The following is a 6,631-nucleotide window of genomic DNA, read 5'->3' on the forward strand; positions in this document are numbered from 1 at the left end:
GAGAGAGAAATAGAGAGAGAGAGAGAGAGTAGTAAGGAATAGATCTGAGCATGGATCGGTTTGGTCGATTTTGGCTAAAATCGAATCCAGACCATAAAACGTCGTTTTTTGATTTTAAAACACACATGGGTTTGGTGTTTGCATGGGTCGTTTTGCGGTTCGGGTTTATGGGTTTTCGATTTGAAACCATGAGTTTGTGGGTTCAAGGTATTTCGGTTTTTCGGATTCAAACCCAATGAAAATATGTTGTTATAAATGGTATCGTATCTAATTTATATACTAAAATAACTACACAAAGATAAGAGTACATGTGAAGAATTATTTAAGAAACTCTTTATCATGAATGGTTTAACCCACTGTAAAATACTTTACATACACGAAAGACGTTTTCGGTCTATGTAAAAAGAAGAGATTTGGAAACAAATAAAACTATTAAGTTCGGTTAAGAAAATAAAACAAAATGTTCTTAATCTAAAACTAAATCATTATTCTAATAACATTTTTTTATAATCATAAATATTTACTAAAATTATTTCACATTTGAAGAAAATCAAATTTCTATCTTAAAATAACCGGTTCACCATCTGGTTTGTAATCTTTTATACTTGTTAATATCTTGTTTAGCTTTTTTTTTGTTGATATAGTAAATGTAGACTTTCAAATGTGTGATATATATATATATATATATATATATATATATATATATATATATATATATATATATATATATATATATATATATATATATATATATATATATATAAAAGGTGATGTTTACACCAGATATATAAAACCACACTTGATGGGTGAATTAATTTTATTTCAACATATAACACTCACCCCAACATTGAAGCTGAAAAGACGATGATACCACAAATCATGGAGGTCACTGACACTCTCTAACAAGAACACATACCAATGCGTCCTAAAGGAAACTTGTGCTACCTAAAGGACTTAACGACATCATATAATATTATGTGTCTTTCTGTTGTTCTTATTAATAATGATTTTTTTCTCTAGTTCTTTCTTTGTTCTTAAAATTACTTTGTGTCAACCACACATTTAGATAATTATGATTCCCTCTTTTTATATATTTATTCTATTTAGAAATATGTGAGTCTCATCTCTCTAACACAAGTATATAGACACATTTATATTGTTTCTTTTTCTGCTTTTAATGCAGCCAAAGAGGTCACTATCCATCTTCACACCGACTTTTAATGCCTTGTTTGTCTAAACAAGATATGGAAGGAAGGAAACAAGGTTCAGATGAGACATCTTACACAAATTAAAACACAATATGCATCACCACCTTAAACATATGTAGTGTTCGGTGAACAAAACAAGTTAAGCACTTCAAACAAATATCAAAATAAACTTCGGTGAACTTGCGGAAATAAAACTTCTGAAAACGTAAATAAAATGAACACAATATTTAACGTGGTTCGATCGAGGTGACATACGTCCACAGACTAACAAGAGAGAGGATTTTATTAACTTCAAAGAACAAGTACAATCGCACATAAATGTTACACCTCACTTGAGCTCTCAAAACAAGAGAAACTTTCTCCATCTTATTAACTGGTCTAAATGAGTGCTCTCAACCTCACAATGATTAATCTCTTGAAATTTCTGCACAAACATAATGATGGAGATATAAGTCTATTTATACTTGAGGGATCATACCTAAAACCCTAATGGGTCAAGCCCATTGGCCCATGAAAGGTGACAACCAATCATATCCCGCTATGCAACATCTTCTGGAACATTCTTCCATCTTATGCAATTCATGAGCATCAGCAACACATATGATGGAGCACCTTGTGCCATCGTGGAGCATCATGAGCACTAATGGCCCAACATCCATCATGGTGGCACAACATGGTGTAATCCTTGAGCAATACCAACTTTTGAGCATCCTTGAATGATCTTGAGCACCATAGAGGACTTCATAGCATACTTGGCTCATCAAGGATACCATGGCCCATCAAAGAACCAAAATGGCCGATCTTGCACCATAATGACGCAACATGTGCAAGGATGGCATAATAGGCATCAAGTACAGTGCAAGAACTTCTAGGTTGGAGCAACATCACCATCTTGATACAACAACATGCATGGCGCAACAAGGCCATTCTTGGATCAACAACATACTCCATGGCGCAATAGGAGTATCTCATGGTGCAAGAGAGGTACCTCATGGGGCAAGAGTTAGTACACTAATAGAAAAACAGCCTTTTACGACGCTCATTGCGCGTCGTAAAACGCTCAGACGACGCGCAAATGCGCGTCAAGGAAGGCCATGTCATAAAGAGAGACGACGCGCATTTACGACGCGCAATTACGACATGCTTTTACGACACACAATGCGTATCAAGGAAGGCCCTGTCATAAAGAAAGACGACACGCATTCGCGTGTCGTAACCTTACGACGCGCGTATTAATGACACGCAATGCGTATCAAGAAAGCCCCTGTCAAGAAAGGTCATGTCATAAATGAAGATGACACACATTTTTGCGTATCATAATTTTAAATGTTTAAAAAAAAGTATTATTTATAGATTTACTAATTTTCAAATTAAATAATACATTAAAAATCTCATAATACAAAATAAAATACCATAAATAACAAAAATAATTCATTTCACTAATATGTCAAATACAAATAATTCTTCCAATAGTGAGTAAATGTTATAAAAAAAATGAACTCAAGAGAATTGAAGCATAATTTATATACAATTGCATTATCTAGCTTACTATGTGCCAACAACTCTCTCTGTGTTTGCTTTTGCTTGAGTCTCGTTTCCTCCAAAGCTTCTAGCCATGCCAAAGTATGATATCTTGGGGTTCATGTCCAAATCAAGTAAAACATTGCTAGCTTAAATTCATCAAGTCCTTAGCGTGAAGTCTTAGATAGAAGCTTAACAGCAATTAATCTCCAATCCTTCTAGCATACCCTAAAGATCATTATTGGCCATGTACCAGGATCAACCTGCCAAAATTGGATAAGTTAAGAATATGCAACAAGATTGGTGAAAAGACATAAATGCCCCTACCTTGTATTCAACAGTAACAATGTTTTGGCAGGAACTGGAATTGAAGAAGAATTGGAATCTTTCACGTGTTTGGTTGGCAGAAGATCCAACTACAAATTTTGATGATAACTAGCATACTACAACGTTAATAGTGGGGTTTAGATTGCGTATTCTTGTATATTTATGGAAATTGGAATTGAAATAACATGAATTTATGGAATCACTGGTAGGATTTTGTGAATCAAATGGAATTCAATTCCAATTCCTGAGGAATCCAACCACCTCAAAAGGTAAGGTATATACAAGAAAACCAAAGGTAATAATATAACAGCGTACCTCCTCATATCGCTCATGCACGTACAAGATGGTATCCACCTAAATTAATAACCAAAAATATATGCCCAAACTCAAATGGATTACTTTTTTTTTTAAAATTAGATTAACTAAGAGCTTTCAACCAAAATATAAACAACACAAGTTTGCACACATTACATTACATCATATTTTCATCATCTCATTTTGCTATGCAGTATGCATGTATGGATGGATGGATGTACCTCACGAAATGTCATAAGGCTTGGCTTGTCTCCAACAGGTGGCATTTGGTTGCAGACCATATGGGATATTGGTAACCTAGCAGAGTTTTTGTCATCTAATAGTACACGACTTGTTGCAACAACTTCATCCATCCATGCACCACCTCTTTTCTCAGTTGGGCGAGAGTATGGGTCAAAGTAAAAATAGGAAATGGGTTAGCCTGATAAATCCTTGATACGATAAAATCTGACATCAGCATCACCTAATTTTCTTTAGCCTTGAGAAAGAGATAAAAGTTTGCTTTCAGTTGTTATTGACATTCCAAATTTTACTGCTGTAAGAATAGTAGTAAGATTTCAAATGATAATTTTATAATGCACCTGAAACCATGTCTGAGTGCATTTGCAAGCGACCCTAAAGCAGCTGCAGGTTCCCTTCAACCTCTTTTACATAAAGCAGAAGTTGTTGTTCCAGCAAATAAGTGCCAAAATACACTAGTCAAAGTTGGGGTTAATGGTTATTATTACTCTAGTAATACTTTTGTATTTTGTAAAATTCATATGCTTATATACCCAATACATATTTCTCTAGTAATACTTTTGTATTTTGTAATGGTTACTATCCCTCTTTCAAGCAAACACCTTCTACACCAGTCTTTGCAGCTCTTTCTGAACCTGCAAGGTTTACCAAGTTCTTAGATGACAAATAAAGAAAATTCAAAAATAAATAAATAAACATATTAAAGAAATGGTTAAAAAAATAATACCAAAGTTAGGCATCATGTTTATCTAATAATGAGATGATCATAAGTAACTAATTAGAATTTGTTTCTTTTTTACTTAATGGACTTAGTGGGACAAGACTTTATCTGGTTAGCTATATATGCATGTTTCTTTTTGACTTAATTTAGAAAGAGGGATCTAATAGGGAAAGTAAAGGAAATTAGGCTTTCCCATTAAGTCCAAACTTTTTTTAAATTATGCTCTTTATGTAACTATTGCTGAGTTAGAGAAACATCAAAACCCTACTCGGGGAGACTGAAAAACTCCTTAAGATCCTGAGATATCAAGCACATGTGAGTATTGTTTCCCACTTATTAGTTATTAACTGAAATAAAATAAGAATAATGTCCAACTTTCTAGTACTCACCCAATAATCGAAATTGTGAATTTGCTCTTTGTCTTCGGTAGCACTTTTGAATAAACCCCCTTTGTATATCTGTCTCATTGAATTTAAGCAATAAGCTATATTCCACATAATAAAGAACTCAAAGATCAGATGATGTTTAACCTGTTGTCTGTATATCTTTTCTTCAAATGTACCACAAGTCATCAAATGGTAAACAATAACATCCTTCTTCTGTCCAATATGATATGCTCTATCAACACTTAATTTGATTATCAGTACTGCAATAATTATCAAGAAACAATAATGTCATTGAATTTGATATATAGCATGTTTATGGGATTTATAGAGCTTCTAATAAGAAGTTAGGAACTATTTGTTTTCTTTTCTCATATCATTGGATTTGATATAGCATGTTGCAATCATAAACACATATGCATATGCAGCAATCTAATTTTGATTTGAATATATACATATTACAGAAAGAAACAAACTTTGCTTTCAAATGTAAGTAGAGTACTTTATATTGCAAAATCAAAAGATAAAAAATTGATTATCAAAATATTTTCATGAAACTTAAATTTATATATGCGATATAAAGGCATGCCAATTGCCAACAAACCTGTTGTCCAAACTCAAGTTCACCGACTGATTAGACTAATGCAGCAAGCCATAAAAGATCAGAATACGGATTCCCATTGTTCTCATTGTACTGAAAGTACCCCCAAAAAAGAAAACGACATTGAAGATACAAAAAACAGATAATGAAATGGTAATATGTGTGGGAGTGGAATAGTGGAAGAAAGATTTTCTTTTAAAAGTTGTAAAATGCAATCAGCAGCTTCACGAGGGCTTTCTTATCTGCTGCTCTAACCAAAGCTACAACATGTGGAATAGCCTGCCAAGACATCACAATCCACAAAATTAAACAAATTCAATAAATGATTTTGCCTAGATAAATAATATTGTATAAATAATACAAATATAATTGTATTAAAAAGCTGAAATGTCATTTCAATATGTTGCTTGTATCAATATGATTATCAAAACATGTTGTGTTTTTTAAAAAAACTTTGGACATTGTTGACAATACACATCTTACCTCATTGCATTACCTCGAGTACAAAATACGCTGCAAAATCATGAAAGTCATTTGGCCTGAGCATGAAAAGAAAATTAATCTTTAGGAAAGGGTATTTCAGTCAGTAAAACTTTTGAGATTGTTTTGATGTCTATTAAAACAGAGAAAGGATGCAACACTTACTTTGGGAATCCAATTTTCTCATCATCTCTTCGACTTTTATAAAATTTAATTAGATGCAGTAAACCAGCCCAATAAATTTTCTAGAAGAACAATAAAGTAAATGATGCATCAATGACCAATATCAAGAAAATCTAGTAATAATCTTAGAAAGGGTATTTCAGTCATTTATACAAACAAGTATATTCCTCGGATGCTGTCCTAGCTAAAGCAAAATCCGCCTCAATCCGAACACACCAAAAGGCCTTAACAAGGTAGAAAACGTCACAGTTGCACTTTAATAATTTTCTTACAGAAAACTAAATCATTGTACTTTAAAAGAATTTCTTACTTTGAAAATTCTATAACTGGGTAGATTTTTTTAATGGACAAGTAGAAGAAATAAACAAAAAGTATGTTTATATTTGGTGCACAAGAGGGAAAGAGTACCTGAGAATGACAGAGGACATTACTTAAAGCATTAATAATTGAAAGAAGTTGAGGGAACAACTCTAGTGTTGTGATTCATTATACTTGAGACACAACATCTTTGTCCTTCTCCAATTGATCTATCTGGTTTTTGCATTTATATAGATTCTCAAAACATTCAAATATAGAAATATATAAAAATTAAAGAATATAATATACAAGAACATACATACCCACATCTGTACATGTTGATTAAAATGAATCT

This window comes from Lactuca serriola, chromosome 3, assembly GCF_051521515.1.
Source record: "Lactuca serriola cultivar US96UC23 chromosome 3, Lser_US96UC23_V15, whole genome shotgun sequence".
Lineage (NCBI taxonomy): Eukaryota > Viridiplantae > Streptophyta > Magnoliopsida > Asterales > Asteraceae > Lactuca > Lactuca serriola.